Source organism: Tympanuchus pallidicinctus, unplaced genomic scaffold (genome assembly GCF_026119805.1).
Source record: "Tympanuchus pallidicinctus isolate F22 unplaced genomic scaffold, pur_lepc_1.0 scaffold1, whole genome shotgun sequence".
NCBI lineage: Eukaryota > Metazoa > Chordata > Aves > Galliformes > Phasianidae > Tympanuchus > Tympanuchus pallidicinctus.
The window spans coordinates 86181598-86195108 of NW_026294618.1; the positions used below are offsets into that span (position 1 = coordinate 86181598).

At 41.6% G+C, this 13511-nt stretch overlaps 1 long non-coding RNA gene across 1 annotated transcript; it reads right to left on the bottom strand.

Annotated features, from left to right (window-relative positions):
• Window positions 1–655: 655 nt before the first annotated feature.
• On the bottom strand, window positions 656–12173 carry LOC128089229 (uncharacterized). Its single transcript, XR_008210460.1, has 2 exons — window positions 12013–12173; window positions 656–2395 (listed from the first exon to the last, which is right to left on the bottom strand). It is a non-coding gene; the product is annotated as an uncharacterized LOC128089229 (long non-coding RNA).
• Between the last annotated feature and the right edge of the window lie 1338 nt (window positions 12174–13511).

Genomic DNA, 13511 nt, shown 5'->3' on the forward strand with positions numbered 1-13511 from the left:
AACATCTCCTGTCAAGCATAATAACACTTGAGGTAATTTTCAAGAAAGTTTTTCCTTTTTTTCTTTTTGCTTTGGCACTCCTTAATGTGTATTGGTTTTTTTTTGTTTGTTTGTTTTTTCCAAAATTTAATTGGATTTTTTACCTCTTTACTTCCTTTATCTCAAATCAAGCAACATTTTTCTGACATGGATTTTCACTTAGATGAGGAAAAAACCAAGATGCCACAAAAGAGCAGCTTTACAGCTATATTTGACCCACTCTATAGTAACTACTGCCAAAAGTAACTTCTGCTGTGCAGCCCAGTAATCACAGTCATGCTACAGTATTTTCATCTTGCCCTGCAGATGGCGGGTAAAAATAAGTGAGCTAGACATAAAAGCACAGGGTGAGCGAAAGAGCAGGCAAGAGAGAGATGTCTTCAAATAGATTATACGGGTCAAGTCATGCAAGTGCTTCTATTACTGCTGATTAACTTTGTCAGCTGTTATGTTAATGTGTAGCATGGCTTGAGAGTGCTCAGACCAAAAAGTACAAGGAAGCTGAGACTGTTCTCTAAATAAGGATGCGGCCCAGACTGCTTGAAATGGTGTGCGTGTGTCTGCTTCTTACAGAGTGATGATGGATGCTAACAGGATGAAAATGAAATCTCAACAGCTATTTTTCTGCAGTACAGATACATCTTTCTCCAAACCCAGGAAATTAAGAGGCACATTTTCTTTTGCCAGCCCCAAACTTCCAAAAATCTCAAGGTGTTCTAACATTACATATTTTTAAAAACTATATCCATGGTTTTGGTTGTCTTTCGTTCTCTGGATGATCAGAGATCAGATTCATTTTCAAACCTTTCCTTTCTACCTCCATGAGGGCTGGAACTATACCTAGTACACAGAAAGTCCAAATCTTGCTGTGTGGCAAGTGCTGAGATCTCTGAGCTTCTGAAAACGGTATGCAGGCTAATGTTTCTCTATGGTCAGACCACGCTTCTCAGAATAAGAAGTACAGTAAGAAAGAAAAAGATGCACGTAAGCTCTGACATGCTTAATTTGTGAAGACTCAGCATTCAGGAAAAAGGCATCCAAAAGACTTTGGGAGGTGATTGCAACACACATCATTTAAACCAAGAACATATTTGAGAGAAGGTGAAGACTGTTAATGGGGTGGATAGAGCAGTGCACAGCCTCCCCCAAAGGAAAGAAATGCATGCAGACAGTGAAGCGACAGCTTGCTGGGATGGCTTCCTGCACAGCGTCTGGGGTTCCACCCTTGTGAGCTGCATCCCTTGCTGGGGAGGTGCTGGATGAGTGATGCTGAGTCCTTCTGGCATGGCAGCATCTGCCCACGGCTGTCACCCACAGCTAGTGTCACATGCATCCTCCTTTCCTCTTGTAAGCGACAAGGCATGTGCATTGCTGCAGTGTCTGGAGACCTTCCACCACTTCAAACAGTTCTTTTTTTCCTGAAGGTAGCACTCTTTCTCATCACTGAGCTGACAGCATGAAGACAGCATTAAGCACAGTTGAGTGGGCTGCGAGTTGGGTAGGCACAGGAAAGCCCCTGGTGCTTTTTCCCTGTGCTGAACTAGGTTGTATGTCAGACCCCTGGGAGCCCAGAGAAAGAGGGGTAACAGTGGGGAAAAGCCACAGGATGTGGTCCTCCCATGGGCTTCTGGGCTGGGAACCCCCTTGTCATGCCTGCATCACCTACCTCTTGTCCCCTGGGGTGTCCCTCTTACTACAGCCTCTGAAGTGCTGGCTTCCAGGACAGGGCTCTGCTTTCCTCCAGACTTTCCTCTGCTTTCTGCACCAGGAGACACCAGGACTACATGATACAAATACACTTGTGGCGTAACCTGTCTGATCAAATCCTGGGAGAGGATAACTTGTGCAGTGTCCTGGTGAACTTACCCAAGCAACAGAAGATCCAAGAAGTGAGGAGTGACTGGTGAACAGACATGTTGAAAATGGTTTCAGACAGTGCCTTGCAATAGAGTCTGTGCTCCTCAAAGCTTGTTAGTTTCTTCCAAATATGCCAACTAGTCTAATAAAAGAAACTGTTTCTCCCTAGAAGCCTCATCTTGCTTACATCCGTAGCGATAATCATCTGCTAATGAGAGATACTATTGTGATGAATAATGTCGCATTATTTGAATGTCTGCTCTAAGGGCGCCTGGTTGTTGCAGGAGACTTCTCCCCTGCTCTTAGTAGCAGTTCACTTGGGCTCTCAGCAGAACACAGTGGTGGCTTAAGTGCTTGCTTCTTTCTCAATTGCTGTTTGTTTAATAAAAGATGCCTCACAATTCAGCGTGTTTTTCCAGCCCAGAGCAAGGGCGTCTGGTGAAGTGGTGTAGGTGGAAGTTTGGAGCATCTCAATTATAATTGGTACAATTGTGTGCTGCTGTAGTGAGCAGAAGACAAACAGATGTCAGCTCAAAAGAAACTGTTTTCATCAGCATTGGTGCTATTTAAAAAGCAATCTTTTTTTCTTTCCCTGCGGGTATAGGAAATTATCTTCTTTTTCCTATTATTTTGTGTCTGTTAAAACCAAGGTCTGTTTGTGAATCAAACTAAAAATACTATTTAAAATACTGATTGCTCTAATTTTCCTTGAAGGAAGAAGAATACCAAAATGGATATACAGCAAATGTGAAAATGGAAATACAAGCAATACAAAAAAGCTCCATTCTTTCTGAGTTTCCTTGAGATAATCTATACTGTGTCTCAATTTCCAAATGGAATTCTTAGATGTGGGTAGTTAATTGTCTGATATTTGCAGGTAAGTTTATTCTCCATGAGTCTGTCAAAGGCTATTAGGGCAGTTCCATTTCCCTCTCATTCAGGGGGATAGGAGGCTTTGAGTGGCAAGAAATGCAAAGCTAGCTGGAGAGGAGAAAGAGAGACTGAAGGCTGAGCGTACGGGCAGAAGGTCGAATGCTGACAAAAACTGGAAGTAACCACATGTGCTGGCAGATACTTGAAGAACTGATTTAGCAGCAGTTCTCCAAATTTTCCTAGAAATGAGAATCCATATTTGTTCAGCAGACAGGGGGAGGTGGCCCCAAGTTGCTGGAGCAGGAGCAGCAGCATATTATAATCTCAGGGTACAGGATGGAGAGCAGAAATACAGAACAACCATGTAAAAGACAGCATTATGTAGGGAATATACCAGGCCATATCAGAAGACAAAAAGAATGAAATGACTCAGGAGGCAGCCTGCTCCTCCTCCTGTCTCCTCCTGTCACATTTGACAATGCTCTGCATTCACCTCAGCAAACTTTCTGCCTTCCAATGAAGGGGAAGCAAGTGGGATGAGGAAGTAGTGGGCCTGCCCAGATGAACTGTGCCCCTGCTGCCCTGTAGCCTGCTGTGCTGTGGCCACCCACCTTCCCAGAGCACCCCTATCCAGGAGCTGTGGTGCTGGCATCCAGCCTGGCACAGGAAAGTCTCACATCACTAGCACTGCTATGGGATTTGTCTGCCCTGAACCACCTGACTTCCCTTAATTTTGGCAAGAGATGGTCAGAGATAGCTGAATCTAGGAAATTAAAAGACATTGTGCTTGATTGACAACAAAATCATCTCACTGCTGGTCCTTTTTGCCATTAGCAACAGGAGTATGTGACCCACTGATAGCATAAAAATAAAGACAAAGAAAGACAAAGATAGACAAATAAAAATAGCCACTATGCTCTTTCAAGGTACTTGGCACCTTTCTGTGAGCCTACTGTTCTGTGTTTCCTTCCTTCCCATTTCTAAGACAACTTGAGTAACCTCAGTCTCATACTGTCACGTGTAGGAGAAAGCCTTTGAACCTGGTCTGCTGATAGAATACATGCCCTGGCACTGGAAAGTCATCTCACAATATGGAATTCAGGGCCAGCCAGTAAAAGAGTTACAGAAGCAGAAGGGAAAATGGGTGCTTTAAACAAGCAGCTTTTGTGCTTTATTCCTGATGCAAAATAGAGGAATTACTACAGGAGTGAGCATGTCAAGGAATGTGACTAATTGTAAACACTGTGTACTCACAGAAAGGGCTGCACAGGTTTATTGTCTGGACAATTCTACCAGTTTTTGAACAAGAAAGTTGTACTTTGCCAGAGAACCAGGCTAGGTGATGCACAGGCAGATTTTTTTACCTGGCTATCTACTTGCTTAAGTATTCTGAGAAATGAAGTTTGTACCTACAGTCACACCACCAAAAAAGCATCGTGAAAGTATTTGGGACCACAAACAGAAGGACTTTTTTCATGCTGCTTCAGAAACAGAAGGCCCACTACTGCTGTGCAGATTTAGCTTGCATGTGAGTGCAGAGGATCTAACACTTTGTCATCTCAAGAAAAAAATCATTTCAAGGTCATCTAAATGAGACTTGTTATCTCCTGCAAAGGAAAGCAACATTAGTAATTACTAATGAAACTTGTGAGAGGTAATGCTACCACGAGTAAATGTGCTGAATTCTAGAAAGTGTTCATTTTAGGTGCACAATAGTGGAACAAAGAATTTTGGCTCAACAGACATCTGAAAAGGCTGCCAGTTTCTAATGTCAGGAATATGATTAATAACATAGATAAACAAAATAAATGGAGTTATTCAAAACTAACACTAATGGAATCAAGAGCAGAATATGAAGTACACACACCTACAAAAAAAGAGGCCAAATATTTTCCTTCTCCAGACAAAGAGGTAGAAGAGCAGTATCACAAAAACATTCAGTTCTTAGAATGTTTTCAATGCTCATCCTTAAAAGCTAATTATATAAATTTTTTAAAATATGTACAGAATGAAGCTGACTATAACTTGATGAATACAAATCTGGGAAAGAAGTCCACTGAAACTAGTGGATGGAAATTAGAGAAAAAAAAATGATGTGGAGACCATGGAGTTTTATTTTCTCTGCTCACACTGCCCCATGATGCTTCCTGAAAAGATGTCCATTGACTTTCAAGGACATTTCAGAAATGCATTTAGCTCACTGAATATAAACTGTAATTTAGTTTCTGCGCTAACACAAAGGAGGATGAGGCAAACCCTGTAGAGTAAGTGATCTTAGATTCTGGCTGATGGTGTTACTTATAGCTACAGTACAGACTTCTGCTTTGATTTTGTCACAGAGGCTCTATTTGTGGCCATCGCCTTTAGCAGAATACTACCATAATCATGAAACTAATTTCTGTTATTTCACTGCAAAATCACACTATACTGCTGAACTGTATTGCTGAAGAAATGCAAGTTTCACTTGTGGAACATTCTCTCTGATACTTCTGGTGGCTTAGCTATTGAAAACTGAATTCTATGGGTTATAAAACAAAGAGAAAACATCCAGTAAGCAGACCCAATTTCTCTTTCTGTAGGATGACTTTTGTTCTTCTTGAGTCCTTGCCAGTATATCAGTAGGGTTTCTTGTGAAGTTTTGAATGGGAGTTTTCAGGGAAAATCCCGGGTACTGCAAGCAGTAACCCGAGTCAGTAGATGGTATGTTTTCCTCTGAGTCAGCCCTCCATCACACCTCCAGAGAGCTGGGAGGCAGAGCTCGCAGCCCTGTCTTCCCACTGGTGCTGCCACAATGCCCAACCACTTCCGACCACAGGAGCCAGGACCTGACTCACTCCTGCTGCTGGTGGGTGCATCTGTCCTATGAATATATTTTCCTGTGGAAATAAGAGATGCTAATGCTGTGCGCCCTAGCAAAAGCTCTGATTCACCCACTGTGGTTTTCTTTGTGGAAAGATTTAGATGAAGTAGTAAATTAGAGATTGGTGATTATTTTTCTATAGCGCCTACAACTGTCCTTTCAAAAGCACGGGGCAATGCCTTCCCATACTATTATTATGTGGTACTGGACTGGTTATTACACTCTAAGCAAACAACTGCCAGTCAAGAATTTCCATCTATTATTTTGCTGAATACTTCAAGTATTTCCTTGGTATTAGCAAAGACAAAAGTTTTGGCCAAAGTTGAAAGAAATCATGTGAGATTAAGTGTTGGTATCTTGAAATAATTTCTCTCCTTTTGCACCTGTTTCACAAATAGAAGTTAAGAAGTTTTCTAGACCTACAGATCAGCCCCAAACAAGAATCTAAACATTCATCATTAGTGACTGCAGTTTTGATTTTCTGAAGTTAAAACGCTTCAGAGAATAGATCTTTATTAAGATTTAAGCAGTGACATACAATGAGCTTGGAAAAAATAGCAGAAACAAAGATCCTGATTTATGCAAGCGTGGCATAAATAAATAGGCTGGAAAAGAGTTGTGGGCTATGTCATTTGATAAAAATGAAAACAAGTTAGAAATAAGGACCCAAGGCATATTTTGAATGGTAAGACCTGAGATGTGCAAAACAAACTCTGCTTAAATTCAAGATTTTACTCAACAACTTAAAATTTGAAAACTGGAATATATCATTCTTGATTTCTCCTGGAACTGACTGCTTCTTCTTTTCACCTTTAACCTTCTATTTATTTGCATCTTTAACCTTCTATTAATGCAGAATTAAGACATGGTTTATAGAAAGGGAAAGCAAATAAAAGGTATTCAGATGTACAGAGTGAAGGAGACCAGAGTTCATTTGTTTCTTCTTGCAACAGCACCAAGTCTAATAAAATGCTTCACCTTCACTTACCACCCTTGCTTCAACTACTGCATGATTACCGCTCTCTAAATACCACACTATATGCTCTGTTAACATCTTAACCATTTCAGACTGCAATTATAGTTAAAAATGAAGCTAATCTGTCATTAAAGGAGGAGAAATACATACATTTTTTTGATTGTGCACATTTTTTTCTGGATGGTCTTGGCACATGGATGTGTTGTTGAAGACTTAATGCCAGAGGTGGAGATAAATCTGAAGTTTGTCACAGTGCCATGAAGGAATCGGTAAGGCAAGATGCTGAAATCAATACCACCCAGCAAGAGGCAGTTTCCCATCTGACCAATATTTATTGAGGCGCAGCCAGTTCTCCACCCTGCGTGTCTCTGCATGGGCACACAAATCACCTCCTGTTGGGGACAATCAACCCAGGTAACTGTTCTGGAGGGGAAAAATGAATTCCTCATTAGTCTGCAAGTGCTACAGAACTGCCTAAGATTGAGTTTTTCTTTTGGTGCTCCTATACAAGATCTAAGCTGGGCTCAGATCTATATGTGTTATCCTGCATGATATCCCTATTTATTTTAGTAGAAGGAGAAGCTAAGGAAAACTATACAGTGACTGAGACTAAGCCCTGAAAAAAGATGAAGTCGTATATGCAAGTATTGTGGCAGGAGGATGATCTGCCCCCTGTGTTGTAATCAACATGCTTGTTGATGTTGAAATTGTAGGATGAGGTGGCCTTGGCTCATGTAAGCTTCTTTCCTTACATCTGTGAAGTACTCAGCTGGTCATATGGGGCCAGAAGTACGGATATGAAAAGCAATGGAGAGACCCTACTGATGAGGAAAAAGTTTCTTCACAAGAGTCAGCACTTCCTCTAGGCAGGAAGGCCCTCTGTGGAGTCTCTGATGATCATTAGGGCACCCAGACGAAAGGAAACATCTGACCTATGTTGTGTGCTCAGACTCTTCCTTTCTTTGAAAAGGAAATTCAAAACAAGTCAACTCCAGGAGCGGTATTTTAAGGAAAAGCTGAAGCAGCATCCATGCATTATGTAAAGATAAACTGTACCCATATCACAGTGTATATCTACACCAAAGCTGATTAGGTGTTTATGGAAAACTTCTTGATTATCCACAGAACTGCTTAATGTACTTCATGCGTCTAGAGTTGTAATATCCAGTCTGAAAAATGACTTAATATGTGGGGTTGTAAATTAGAGACTGTACCTTGCATAGCTGTGCAGAGCAATGACTTCTAATGCCCCATCTGGAGGGCTTGAGAGAAATGCCTTTGTACAATTCCTCAAGGTTTTGTGTTCTGAGACCTTCAGAGAACAGCACGTGCTGATATCACTCTCTCATCAGAGAGGAAATCCACCCAATATTGGCCATAACTGCTGCTACAAATCTATTTCATAAACCTGCTGTCACTAGACAGGTTTTTTTAAAAAAGCAGAAGCAATCATTTCTCTGAGTGTTTAAGCTTGGGAGATTTTTGTGGTCAATGTCATCTTATGGGGGCTGAGATTTCCCGGATGTTATTACTGGAATGCTGCAGCTGCATTTTTAACTGTTGATGGTTTGGAAGCAATTTTGCTGTCCCCCATTAGGTAGCTTTCACATGACACTGGATCACCAAGGTGCAGTAGAATCCTCTGACTTAAAGGAGACAGGAGAGCTTTGAAGCTCTTTGCTTAAGTGCTTTGTTGGATTAAGATAATGCCTAATAACCTCTTGAAGAATTGTATCCTAGTTGCCCTTCCCAGATAATAAAAAGCAATTCAAGAAACCGAAAATTCCCACTCAGTATCAGCCTTTTAACCAACTTTGAATAGTTTCTGTACATGTATTCAAGCATCAAGAAAATATCACATTGTGGCATCAAAACATAAGCAGTAGTGCCATAAATGCATTAGCCATTAGTCACTATGTTATCAGTTCATCATTCTTTTTCCTGAAGTCTTTAGTCATCCAACTGGGCAGCAAGGGTAGTTCAATGACAATTTAAAGACAGGAAACCCACTGAAAAACAGCACCTGGAACTGGTCTTATATTTCCTTCTCACTTTACTGCTAGATCACTGAAACAACAGCACTGGTATTTCATTGTGCATAAACAAATATAACTTTTTGCTCATTCTTGGCACCTGGAATAGAGCCTGGGGACGTGCAGACTCCATTTACTACACATATCTCTAAGGGAATGTTATTGGTCTTGCTTTTTATAAGCTTTAATTCAGTACAGGTCTACAGAAACTGGTTGATTCCTTACAGAACGAGGATACATTGTTATCATTTAATTGCATCTCAGATTCTTACTTAGAAATCCAAAGCAGCAAAATAGAAGTATGTGAAATGTCACAGAGTGGCTTGTAATTTAAAAGAAAGCCAAGCACTTTCTTGTACCAGCTCTTTTTACAGCTCCTCTCACATCTTCCATTTTTTAAGTAAGAAAAACAGACAATCTTGTTTTAAGGGCTATTCATTTAGGGTTGTCAACAAATCTGACAGTTAGAAAGTGAACTTCTATTTAATTAAAGGGGTGAATTCCAAAATGAATTAATTAAATTGAATTAAACTGCCCTGTGGACTCTGTTAAATAAATCACTGTGGCTGCCAGTGCTTATTCCATTTTGATGAGTAAAAGCATGTATGTTGGAGTTTAATTTAGTTTAACCAATCCACTTTAAAGGTTAATAAGGATTAGCTTTCCTAGGTGTCCTCATCTGTACCAGCATGCAGCCTCCTGGAGGCTAGCCCTTACTTCAACAGTGTTGGGCAGTGCTGTTCTGACTCTATTGTTGTGGGAATGCTCTTATGCTGCTCAGATCCTACCCACTCTTTTCCAGCAGGGACAAAGTCTAGACCCAGTTATGTCTAATCACTGCTAAACACAGGTGGTGTCAGAGTGTTTTCATACAAGAAAGGAGAAGTAGCAAAGGCCATGCACCCTCCCTATGCTGGAGCATGATCAGGGTTCCCTGGGCAGCCCAACAGGAGCAGAGGGTGAGCTGCAGAGCCCTTCCAGAAATGAGTTTCAGTAAGCCATGAGACATCATAGAAGAATGAAAGGGAGTTTGAAAACAGCCTCACTTTAAATAAAAAACATACTTTGGCAACACTACTTTAAATGAAAGTTGATGTGCTTGACCATCATATTGACATGTTCATCAAACCACTCAACAGACTGCAAATATCCATACAGACACAGTGCCAGATATCAGCTCTGCACACCAGATGTGGAGCAGACGATAGCTGGGCCTGGCTCTTCCACAGCAGGGAAGTGGAGAAGCTGCTGCTGCACTAGTGGGACCATGGTCCATCAGTAGTGCCTGAGCTGTGCCTAGCACTGAGATCCCAGGATCTCATCTTCTTGTGAGGTGTTTCAGGGGGTGATTTACTCTGTCTCTTTTGCAATGGGGATTTGGCCATTGGAAAAAAAATGATAGGGAGAGAGTTGAAGTGGGAACATGAGTGGTTTTAGAGTGGGGAGTGGCATTCTGAAATACCAATCATCTGCAAATATTTATTATCACAGAAAAGCGTGAAGTCGTGAAGCTGAGCGTGTGTTTACAGGATGTGAGTGCTCCAGCACATTCCTTGATCAGATGTCTGTACCTCGGGGAAATGGGCTCCTAGCAAGATTTTACACAATACCAGTTCAAAAGACTTCTATAAGAGCCACTTCAGACTTGTTTTAGTTGAAGAATATTTGTGCCAATAAATTCAATTGCGAAGAGATTGCCAGGAAGCAAAAGCAATAGCTAGTCAAGTCCCGAGCAGCCTGAAAATCTGCTACGTATGTATTTATATAATGTCTGCATGCAGGTGCCAAGACATAGCTCAGGGCACCAGCACAGGGATAATGGACTTGATTAGCACAAAAGCTGCAAGAAAACATGCTTCAAAACCTTAGGAGAAAGTTTACAAAGGCCCCATTTTTCAGATTTTATGAATGTAGCAGATTCTGAGGACTAAACACTCGATGCAGATCACTAGGTATCCCAGAATGTGCTGTTAATCACTGACTCCACTCAGCCAGTTCTGAGCAGTGCTGAAATGCTGTGACACATTCTTCAGTGGCCCAGTTAAGTAAAATAGAGGCTGATCTCAGAACAAAGGGCCTGTCAAGAAGCAGTAATTTCTTGAGGACACAGTATTACAACCTGCTTAATTCTTGGGCAGCTAACGGTGTGTGACGATGTCATCCACCCCTGCTAACAGCACATGCAGCAAGACAGGGCTGTGGGAGGTGGTACTGACAGCCAAGCAGGCAGCTGCTCCAAAAGCACCATTCTCATGTCCATGGCTCTGTGCAACCAGTTTGTGTGAGAGCTGAACCATGGTAGGTCAGTTGCTTTCTTTGACCATCATTTGAGAGAAAATAAGATGGGTTTGAAAAGTAAACGGAATGGGAGCAATCTAAAGAGAAAGGAAAAAAGAACTCAAAATGCTGATTCTAAGGAAAAAAGCAAACTTTCTCATGAACACTGATTTTGTGATTAGTGAAAGGAATGCAAGTAGTGTTCTGCAAAGATTAGTAAGCACTGCAATTCCAGTGATGGAACAGTCATAAGAACATATTTCATTGAACCATAGAATCATTTGAGTTGGAAGGGACCGCTACAGGCCATCAAGACCAACTTCACTGCAATGAACAAGGACATCCACAGCTGAATCAGGTTGCTCAGAGCCCCAGCCAGTCTGACCTTGAGCGTCTCCAGGGACAGGGTATCCACCACCTCTCTGGGCAACATGTTTCAGTGCCTCACTTTCTCAAATAGATTAGAAATACCTTCCTTCCCACAGATTTACCACTCAGAGAGAGGGAAGTTTGAGCCAAAGTGTAAGAACTGAGTTGGAGAATTATGATCAGTAAGCTATGGACTTCTTCCTGAGCCACCAAACGGTTGCACGAGGGTTGGGTGACACATGTCATAGAGTCGGAAAAATGGAGTGAGGTTTCCAGTGTGATTGCATAGGGCTTTGCTCTCTCAAGTTTCCTGTGTGATTCTGAGTGCTGTCTTTATGTCTCACCGTCTCATCCTCAGCTGCTTGTTTGCTTAAATTGAAAATTCTCCCATGGATCTGTATCTTTCTGTGTATGCTCTGTTAACTTCTTTTTTAAATTTATTCAGCTGCTGCTAGGAATCCCTGGGTTTGGATTAACTTTGAATTTTAGACTGGGTGTATCTTGACCTATTAAGGGAACTTATGGGCCTTCCTGAGGTATACAAATTCTTTTCCCTTTTTGCACACCTACTGCCATTATACACTAAGGGGCTATCCCTCACCTTAGTCCAAGACCTTGCTGCTAAGCTATATAATCAAAGAATTTTAGGATGCTATATTCACAAAATGAACAAGAGATTTAGGCAAAGCAGACTATGATAACAAAGGTGAAAAAAATAGAAAGCTTACCCCTATCCTGGGCTTGCTCACAAAACACCAGCAAAGGCAATCTCCAGAAGAAACCCTTCCCCACTGATAGCCAGCTCTTAAATAGGTCTAGGAGAGCTGGAGCCTGGCTCCACCCTTCTGGCAGCACAGGTGAATTGCCTTCACCTGTGCTCCTCAGGCTGACTCATTGCTCATCTCAGGTGATCAATCAGGGTCCCTTCCAGCTCAAATGGCTGTATGAATATCCCAGTGGGAGGAGTGAGATTTTTGGGCTGCAGCTGTTCTGCTTTGACCTATTGGCAGAAGTGTTTTGCCCTGTCACAAATGAAAAGCAATCATACATCCATCAGTCGTAAACTTCCAGAGTAAAGTGTGATGCACCCACCCTGTAGGCAGCATGTGGATTCAGGAGCCAGCACAGAAGCAACAGTGCTATTCATAGGCAATTACAGATGTAGCAATGTAGCACTGCTCTTTGATGAGCTTCCAGGTGGACAGCTTGCACATCAGGGCCAAATCAAAGGGAGCAGAAGGTTTTCAGCCTTTGTGGGCTGCCCTGAAAAAGAGTTTCATGGTAATTCACAGAAGATTATAAAATATTGCCCAAAACTCTGCATGCAGTCTGTGACTAAGGGCCAGAGTGAATAAAATTTGCTCTTTCTGAAAGCTGCAGGATATTTCGTTGCCCTTGAAGTCACGGCCTCAGACTAGCTATGAAGAAACATAACTTAATGCTTTTAATTTCTTGTGCAGTGTTATGAAGGGACAGCTGAGGGTGGGTAAATTTAATAGTGGAATGCAGAGAAGCCCTGCTGCAATGCTCTGCTTCTGCAGCCCTCTGAAATCTACCAAAGAGGTCTTGTATACTATGGCTCTTTGTAGGTTTATGGAAAAACACTTTAAAGAGGAAATGCTGCTCCCTCACGTACAGTCTGTCTGTATGTGAAGCTGGGGGCTGAATTTTTGAAGTTAAAACGAGTTGCTCACCTCCTGATTTTTAGTGGGAATGAGATGGCAGATTACACACGTCCCTCTGCACCCATTGCATCTTATCTACACCCTCTGTGTTTTAAAAGCCTGACCCTGGGCCCTTGCATGCTGTTTAGACTTACTTTGCTAAAGATAAAAATAGCACACAGAAGCTATTTCTGTCATTTGCAAAGCAGTTCTAGCATTTTTCTGCTTGAATCCTCAGGCACGTGTTCCCTTCTCTTATTCTTCAGTCCTTCCTATCGCACAGAATCCGCACTGTTAAGTCCATATTTTGCAATTACATTTTTCTTCCTTACAGATTACCTTTATCTGTTCTACCAAAAAAAATCCCTTTAGCTGCCTTCTCCAGTCTTTAACTCTCATCTCAGTGGGCATATTTGCATAAATGTTTCTGTGGTGCCATAGAAATCTTTAGAAAGGCATTGGTTTGTGAAGGCTAGTCGATTAGCTTCAAAATTTATAGAAGATTTTACACTTCTTTGTAAATGTGTCAACAGCATCATTCACAAAGCAACATTTTAAATGCA